The following is a 9,925-nucleotide window of genomic DNA, read 5'->3' on the forward strand; positions in this document are numbered from 1 at the left end:
AGGTGCCCGGGAGCCCTGCTGGGCCCAGGCTCAGCCTGGACAGAAGTGGGGCCTGTTCTCAGCTCTGACCCTCCCAGCAAGCCCCTGTTCCCCATGTCAAGGCCCAGCTGTGGCTGCCTCCATGTTTTAATAATCCTTTGGATTTGTCAAAACCTGGCAACGTTTAGCCTTAGCTCAACCTCAGACTTCTAAAGTCACCATGAAGAAGCCTTGGAGGGAGCAGAGGTACACTGACAGCAACCTGGGAGCTGGGGGTAGGAATGTAGACTTGGGGACTGACTGGACCAAACACCTTCGAATGAGGCCTGTCCTGTCATGGAGTTCCCAAGCCCTGTGTCAGCCACCAACTGCTGTGTAACTGTCACAGTCTTAGTAGCTGAAGGGCTGGGGATGTACTCGGTTGGCAAAGGTTTTGCCTAGCATGCCATTAAGCCCTGGCTGGATTCAATCCCCAGAACCAAATAAACCAGGCATAGTGAGTGATACAAGTTTAACCCGGCACTTTCAAGGGTAGCGGTAGGAGGATCAGGAATTCTAGACTGGAACTGGAGAAATGGTTCAATGTGTAAAAACCATTTGCTGCCAAGCCTTACAAATTGTTCTCTGCTCTCCATACACACACTCATATATTCATGTGCATATACACACTCACACATGCACATATTCATGCTCACGTATATACACACACATGCACATACATACAGACTCATATACATATATACATGCACATACATATATGCACATACACACTCATGCATGCACATACATACATACTCACATACACACAGACACATGCACTCATATACATCACACATGCATATACATACAAACACATGTACTCATACACACTCAAACATGCACATACACACACACTCACACATGCACATATACACACACAAGCTAGGTGCACTTTTCATTTCAGCACTAAGGAGGCAGAGGCAGGTGGCTCTCCATGAGTTCCAGGCCAGCCATGGCAAGACCTTGTTTTAAAACAACAGCAACAACAAAACACACATAGGTATAATTAATACATTTTTGTTTGTTGTTGTTGTTTTTTTTTTTAAGTACCTGGGGCCTGGAGAGATAGCTCAGCGGTTAAGAGCACTGGCTGCGTTTGCACAGGACCCATGTTCAATTGCTAACATCCACACAGCAGCTTACAACCATCCATAACTCCAGTCCCAGAGGATCTGAAGCCCTCTTCTGACCTCCACTGGCACCAGATGCACATACATATATACATTTAAGCAAAAACTCATATATATTTACATTTTTTTTTCCTGAGACAGGATCTCACTATGTAGTTCTAGCTGGCCTGGGATTCACTCTGTAGACCAGGCTGGCCTCAAATTCACAGAGATCTGCCTGTCTCTGCCTCCCAAATACTGAGATTAAAGATGTATGCCACCTCTCCCTGCAAAATAAATAAATCTTTTAACTGCTGAGCCATTTCTTAAGCCACTATTAAAAATTTAGATCATTTCTTTTATTATGTGTTAAATCTTAAAAAAATAGTATAAGATCATCCTCGGCTGCATTTGAGGCCAGTCTGGAATACATAAGACCCTGTCTCAAAAATTAACAAAATTAAAAAAATTAACAAACAAATGAACAAAATGAAAAAAAAAGAACAAACTTAGTTGCTCAAAAGAGGAACTCATTTGCTCCTATCTCTGGCAGTTGGGCAGGGCTTGGAGGACAGCTCGTGTAGTCTGTGCATGGAGTTATGTCTCAGAAAGTCTGATGGGGCAGGGAATGGAGGGACCTGAGGGGGACCCGTTCCCAGTCTCACCCTCTTCCTCCCGTTGTTCCTCATCCGCGGGGTAGATGGCTGAGAACAAACTAGGCCAGGAGTCAGTGTGGCTCTACCACCCCACTGAGAAGAAGGAAGCTCCGCAGATGAGCACTGTAGGTCCCCAGAGGACACACACGCTCTTGCTGAACCAGGCCTGTAACCCATGCTCTTTGGGAGGCTGGGATAGGCAGCTTGAGAGTTCAAGACCTGCCTGGGCTAAAGTGGGGCACTTAGGAAGACCCTGCCTCAAATAAAACGTGGGAAAATTTCTTCAGTGCAGCCCAGGAGTGGAGCTGAGGGTGTCAGGCCCTCGCTGTGCACTCCAGTGCCACCAACCAACCAACCAACCAACCAACCAAGTCCTGCCACTGGTGTACAGCACTCACGCTTGTTAGCAGTTCTTCCCTCTCTCTGACCCTTCCTCCCTCCTCCTCCCCCCACCCCACTTTCTTTCTTGAGATAAATTCTCCCTGTGTCCCAGGTTGACCCTGAATTTGCTTTGTAACTAAAGATGATCCTAGTCCTCCTGCCTTTACCTCCATGTACTGAGATTATAAGTATGAGAATATTTAAAAATTATAATTTATATAGGATATTATGAGATAGCAACAATCTGTGTATGTGTTTGTTGTATATATGTATATATGAGTGTATGCGTGTATATGAGCATGTGTGTGCGAGTGTGTATGCCTGCTGTGAGTGTGCGTTTGTATGTGTATATGTGTGTATATGTAAGCATGTATGTGAGTGTGTGCACACGTGTGTGCTTATATGCATATATGAGTGAATACGTGTATGTGAGCATGTACATGAGCGTGTGTGCCTGTGAATGTATGGTGTGTATACTTGTGTGTATGCCTGGCTTAAACCCTGTGTACTGAGTGGCAATGGAAAGTGCCACATTCTTTTGGCTGCAGCAGGTCACAAGGGCAGCCCCAAGCCTTGCAGTAGGGATGGAATGAGGGAGGAGAAACAGACTTTGGCTCTGGAGAAAGAAGAGCCTTCCTCACAGAGAGGGGAGGGAGGCTGGGACAGCCCAGCAACCCCAGGTCATGACCTGTGTGGTCTTCAGGCTTCTGGCTCTAAAATGAAAACCATCCTGCTCACCCCCTAGAGGTACAGTGTGTGATAGGAAAGAAATGCTGGGACAACATATCCTGGGACAGAGAGGTGGCTTGTTTAGGCTTGGTCCTGCTCCGATCCTCTGACCTGACTTTATAGATGCCTACCTGCCTGCATCCATCTATCTATCTATCCATCCACCCATCCTACAGTTCTTGAATTCTTTGACCCAGATACCACTCCAGAAGTCAGAGATCATAGCAGATCATAGCTAGCAACCATTGCTGCTGTCCCAGAATTCATTTTTAGAGAAACAGCTGATATAGAGTGAGGGGTCAGGGAGAAGGAAGCTAAGGAGGAGAAGACATGGGACTGCCTGTCATTGGCCAGTGTGGCTTAGACATTTGACTAGAGGTGTTCCCTTGAGTCAGTACTAATGAAGAAGCCAGGAGGGTGACATCAGGTGCTGGGAGACCAGTGGGCCCCTCAGAGGCAGGGAGAGGGAGGAAAGGAAGCGAGAGAGGAACAGTGTAACACACAGGCTTGGAGGAACATCCTCCCCAGACCCTGGGTGGCTCCTTTCCCCAAGATATTGAAATAGCGCTTTCATGATGGGCTCCATGGCCTATTTGCTGCTGCTGCTGCTGCTGCTGGCTGGCTGGCTCTTGGGGTCGGGGTGGGGAAGAATGGGTGTGTGACTGTCCTGCATACCACCCTGTACACGCATGCTGGTGCCAAGCTAGGAACCCTGCAGAGGTGGCCTCACTCTCAGACAGTTTGCATGTGCTGCTGACGTCATTGTGGTTTGGAGCCCTTGGTGTAGACCCGAGTCAGAGACAGAGCGTCCTGTCCTCAGAGGCTATGGTGCAGGTGGGGGTGGGGGTGGGGTAACAACAGATACCGCGCACGTGTACACACACACACACTCAGACACATGCGCACACACATGCATACATGCAGCAGTCGTCCATCCGGCGCTTACTGCATTGTCCAGCATGCACATGTGTGTGGTGCACACATGGACAGACAGCTGCTCTGGTCCAGACACCCCTAGACCTTGGGCTCAGGTACAGCACCCCGCTTTCAACCGTACTGGAGCCCAGGGAGATGGAGGAAGCGGCGAGGGCACCTTCCTGCCTCTGAACAGGAACCTTTGGTTCTCTGGACCTCACAAAGGGTACCCGGCTGTTTATCAGCTATTGTCTTGGGGGGAAGCATGGCTCTTTTGCCTTCTCATGTCAAAACCACTTCCCCATAAGCCAGCTTCCACACTCAGCCCTCAGTGGGGCCCAGCTTGCTCGCTCTGTGCTCAACGGGGCTGGCACCCTGTGTGTCCAGTTTGAGGACAGGCTTAGAAACCCACCTGGCTTTTGGGAGATCTGTCTGCCCCAGACTTCCCCAGGCTGATGTGTACTGCAGGTTGCAGTGTCTGCTCCAGGCTTCCTGGCTTTGGGGATGGACTTGGGAGGTAGGGTCCAGCCAAGCAGCAATGCCAGCTCAGCAGAACCTGGGGTAGGCCACATGGCCTCTCCATCTCTCCATGTCTTTTTTTTTTTTTTTTTGGCAGAGCTCTGTGAGTTCCCCTGAAGTCTACTGTGCAGAGACAGTAGTCAGCACCATCTGGTTTTTTGCCTTAGAAGGGACAGGCCATGACCTCTCTGCTCTGGCCTCGCAGCCCCAGCCAGCAAACCATCAGGACATTGGGGTCTCCATGGAGACAGGAACATGATGCTACAAGGGTGAGAGCTGGGGAGGGTTTCTCCATCTCATCATCTGTGGGACAGGAACCCACCCAGCCTCTCTCCACCCAGCCTCAGACTGCTTCTGCTGCCATGGTCCCAGCTTCCACCCCTCTCCAGGCCTCTACCCTGCCAGGCTTCTCTTCTGCTGCCCAGAGCTCATAGCCTGTATTTCTTGAAGACCTGGGGTCCTCAAGTGTGAAGGGTACAAGAATCCCCACAGCACAGATAATGCCAGGTGATACCTGGCTGTCACTGCCTGCTCCCGGGACCTGAGCATACGATCCCTACCCCCTTACTTGGGTCTTGGGAACCAAACCCCAGCCCAGCACTAGATTGGAGGGTGGGTAGCTCTTTCCAAATGCAGAAGGAAGGAAAAGAGGCTGCATGCTGGGTGCCCTGTCTAGAGGAAGTCGGAGCTGGGCTGTGGAACTGGGCTGTGGTGTGACAGTTCCAGGGCCTCACGCATCTCCTGCCTGGTTCTTACCCTGCTGATGTCATGGGGAGTGCCTCTCCACCCCCACCCCCAGCTACTGTGGGTAGTGACAGGGTGAAACTCTGAATGACCCATTTACCACCCCCCAACTACCCCCCTCACCCCCCCACCCCCCACTGCAAATGACCATTCTCCCCCAAGTGCTATCCTGGGAAATACTGTTTAGTATCCACTATGGGCTAGGTAACTTCATAGCCAGACCTTCATTTGAGCCTCTATGCCACCCCATCCTTTATAAGTGAGAAAGTCATCCCAGTGACAGTAGGGCCCCTGCCTGGTATGTAGCTTAGAGATGGCAGAGCAGCCCTTCCCACCTGGGGGCTCCTGATGGCTTCCTGTTAGCTGGGGCCTATGGAGGGGTGAGAGACTTCATTCATCCTGGAAGAGTCCTCAGAGGCCTCCTGTTTGTCGAGAAGGAAGCAAGTGCCCCAGGCTATGCCATGGGCTTCTGGCAGAACCTCTCTGGGGTGGAGAATGTCCCTTGGCAAGGGAACCTGGTGGGAGGGGCTTTGCTGGGAAAGCTCCTGGTGAGGACCTCTAGGGCTCTCAGATAGCCCCAGCTGAGCAGGACCTGACTGACATCTTCTGCTCTCTGCCTATAGCATACCGTGCTTGGTCTGGTTTATTTTCCTCAGTATCTGGGATCATCTCACTGAGGGCTTCGCACACACCATGCCAGGCAAGCAAACTCTCTGCCATGAAGCAACATTCCCTGGCTCCTTTTTTGTTTTGTTTTTCTTGATTTTTTTTTTTTTTTTTTTTTTTTTTTTTTGTTGTTGTTGCTTTTTCTTTTGAGGCAGGGTCTCACTAGGTATCCCTGGCTAGCCCAGACATTGTGATGCAGATTAGGCTAGCCTCCAAATACTTCAGCAGGCTTCTGCTTCCTGAGTGTGTGTGTGTGTGTGTGTGTGTGTGTGTGTGTGTGTGTGTGTGTGTGTGTGTGTTGGGGGGGGGATTAAACTGGGAGCCACCATTCAGGGTGTCCTAATGTTTTCATTTGGATACAAGTTCTCCACAGACTCCCCAAGCTGGCCTTGAATTTACACTACAGTCCATTCTCCTGCCTCAGCTTCTCAGGTAGCTGGGATCACAGGCCTGTGCCACCAGGACTGTCTACTTAGTTTATGCATCCAGTCAATCTGTCTATTAGTTAATTAATCCCCAGCTAGACTGCAACCCTCAGAGGTCCTAGTCTCTCTGGTTCCTTACGGAGAAGGATGCTCAGCTGATCTCTCATGGGATGGAGAAAGGAAGGAATGAAGAAACTTAGGCTGTGGAAGACAACAGCTAAGTGGGGGAAAGTTCAGCGGGAGGGTAGTTACTAAAGGCAAGCCAAAGAGATAACTCTAGGCGGCTGAGAAGAACGAGAAGTACTTTAGAAACGAGAAGGAACAGGGCCCACCACGTATAGTCATGAGACCTCAAAGCTCAATGGTACCTTCTGCAGTTGTTCAATTTTCCACATGGACAACAGTCTGTGGCACTCCCCACAGATGGGGAAGGACAACCTTGGCCTTGGCAGGCTCTGGGGTGGAAAAAAAATGCATGGGTTAGGGGCAGGCTCAAAGGTATCTTCAGCAGGAGAACAGGCTGTACCCTCTGTGAGGGTGCCACGTGGTTATGGTTAGCAGTTTGCCATCCGGTGTTGTCTCCAAAGACAGTTGTCCAACCCAGGGGGGGAGCAACTGGTGTGCTGTTAGAATCTCTGGTACCTGCTGTGCTCAGTGGGCGGGTAGGGAAATCACCCGACACACCCCACAGACACCCACCAAATGCTGGGGACCAAGATAATGGTAACCGCCACGGGGAGGGCTATTTCCTGAGCTGGTGGGGTAATGGAGGTTGGGGACATGGTGTTTTGAGGTCTCAAACTGAGGCCTCAGTGGGGACCTGTTCCAGCTACAGGAGCCACTCCTCCCAGTCCTACTGGCTGGGCACAACAACAATGTCCTGGTGGCTTTGGCTGTCTGGATGAGTCACCTTGCCCACAGTGAGCCCGACTGGCGATGTTATCAGTAGCCTCGCTTGCTTCATCCTGGGTGACATCACCCACCTCTGCCTTCTCCTTCTCGGCACTGAACCATAGCCTAAATGCCCTGGCATATCCTGGGCGAGCTGGCCTGTAAGACCACCAGGGCATCTCCACAGAGGGCCTAAGAGGTCCTCGTGGAGGCTCAGCCCAGCCCTGGTTTTGCTGTGCAGGTCCCTGCCTACCAATAGGGATTAAACATAGAAGGCTCTTTTCTACCATGTGCCATAGTTACTCCCTCTCCTTTCTCAGCCGAATATCTCCTAGGAAGGATGCCAAATTGCATTCTTGGATGGAAGCCCTGAATCCCACACACTGTGGCCTGGGCCTGGGTTCCCCAACTTCTACCTATTGTTGGCCTGGTGTCCCTAGAGCTTCTGGGATGGGGTCGTTGGGTCTCTTAGCTCACCTAGGCCCACTGTGGCATGGCAGCTTCTTGGGGGCTGAGGGTCAGCCCTGTATCTGTTGCCTTCTTGTCCTTGTTCTCAAAGGTAACCTGTGGATGTTGCCATATGGAAGGACCAGAGGATCAGCAGAGCAGTGACCATGCACACACAGGACTTCATGGCAGAGGCAGGATGGAAGGGTGGTCCCCGGGCGGGTCCCCACCCATCTTCTCTATCAATGGAGCTGGATTGCAAGAGAAGGCTGAGAGAGCATCATATGAGGCACACACCCCCATCTCCACCCCGTGCTAGGAGGCTACCTGAGCCTGGCAGGTCAAGGAGTCAGGGGGAATGTGAGTGGAGGGACAGGGAGAAATGTCTGCCCACCGAGGGGACCCCATGAGAAGGCACCTCAAGTTTAGACTTTTAAACAGCATCCACTTTCCCTTCAGTTATCTGGAACAAAAGAAATTGTTCATTAGGTGGAAAAAGGAAACCACAAAAGCAAGAGAGCCCACCACTAAGGTCATATCGTCTTCACCATCAGCTGAAGAACAGAGCCCCAGAGCCGCTGGGTGCACTGGAGCCGGCCCTAGGAGTCAGCAGCTCTGCCCAGCACGCAGTCCGCCTCGGCCTCCTGTCTCTCCTGCAGCATCCCTGACTTCAGTGCTCTGTTGTCACACACAGCCAGTGCTAGACAAGCATTGTGGTGATAATAGAGAGGCTGAGAAGGCATGGGAAGAGGTCAGTAGGAGAGTTTCAGAGAGGAGAGTACTCCTTAGTTGGGTTAGGGCCAGCTGACTAGGCCCCCAAGCTCTACTTAAGTACCCTTCTGCCCTGAGCTGAATTCTCATCAACCAAGAGGTACACCTCACCTCTTCAGACTTGGTCACCACTGCTAAACTCTCACCTGTGGTCTGCCTAAGACCTCCAAGTTCTAGAACATAGCCTAGCCAGCTCTCCTGTACCCCTTCCTTGGCTGCAGGCCTGGTCTAATCCTACTCAACTCTGATTGTCTTTGTTGGTAAGAGCACACCCTGGGGCTGCCCGTCTTTTGAATTCTTTCCCCTCTCTTAAGAAACAAAAAACCAAACATTAATGTTATTTTATAGGACTATAGGTATATAATACCATGCCAGGTATCCCTAGTACCTCTTTAAAAAAATGTATTTTATACTACTGTTATCTTGGGAAGACTTCTCACTAAATTGCCCAAGCACTCCTGGAGCTCAGAATTTCCCCTGCCTTAGCCTCTTGAATAAAGAAAAACTGGTGCGTGTTTCCAGTTTTTCCTGAGAGCTGCCGGTGGAACCCACAGTTCTGGTGTCCTTTCCTCAGGTATGTGTTGCCCTGTTTTCCTGGCAGCTCCTGCCTTCCTCTCCAGTCGGACCTGGGTGCTGATGGGCACCAGCAAGCTGGGTGCCAGTTGAAATGGCACTTAAGTCTGAACATGTACCTCTTTCCCCAGCCCTTCCTCTCAGGAACGTGGGGTTGTCCACGCTATCCTCTGCAGCATGCAGTGTTAGCCTGGGGACAGGGTAGACTTGCCAACAAGGCCCAAAGGTTGCCCCAACCACATGGGGCTGACACACTGGCATGCAGGTCAACCGGCATCTGCTGCAGGCTGTTGAGTCTCGGGTAGTTTTTTTGCATTCTCTGACCTTGGTCTCATCGTCTGCCAAATGGTCAGCACAGTCCCTTCTCCTTCCTCAGAGGAGGGGGAAGGGTGGGTGGGTGAGCCTGGGAAGCAGCGAGGAGGTGCACACCCTGCTGAGCGCGGGCAGGCAAGCTCCCTGGGGTAGAACTAGGCTCAGAGTCTGGAGGCCTCACCATGTGGCTGCCGCCTCCCTCCCCAAGCCTGGGCCGTGTGCCTGAGTTCACAGCGCCCCCTGCTGGCAGGCTCTCTCAGAAGCTCCCTGTGGGCAGCCCGAACCCCACATTCCTTCACAGATGGGGTCTTGCCCTCTGTACGCCCATTTTAAATCAAAAGTGGCCCCCAGAAAGCCTAGGCAGCATGAAGTCCAGGCTGGCGGGTGGAGTTGGAAAGCCAGCCGGGGTTCCCAGGATAAAGTTTAGTAGGCTCCTGAGTCTTTGAAGTCTGCCAGTCCAAGCCCACATGGACTGGTGGGGGATATCACATAAGGGCAGGCTTGAGGAATGAGGAACCCTACCTGTGTACCCTGAGCCTGACCCTCATCAGATCTGCAGAAGGCAGAAGCAGAAGGAGGTAGGGCGGTCTTCAGCCCTGCCTGCATATCTCTGTCAGACCCTTGCTCCACATCGGTGGCTTTACCCACTGCCTCTGGGAAAGTCAGCAAACTCAGCCTCAGCCCCACCTTGAGCTCTTTTACTGCTGGTGAGACTTCCCTACACTGTAGTCTTCCCAGGCTGATTGTATCTAGCCAAATACAAAATTCC

Source organism: Mus caroli, unplaced genomic scaffold, assembly GCF_978045245.1.
Source record: "Mus caroli unplaced genomic scaffold, Mus_caroli_1 scaffold_18, whole genome shotgun sequence".
Classification (NCBI taxonomy): domain Eukaryota; kingdom Metazoa; phylum Chordata; class Mammalia; order Rodentia; family Muridae; genus Mus; species Mus caroli.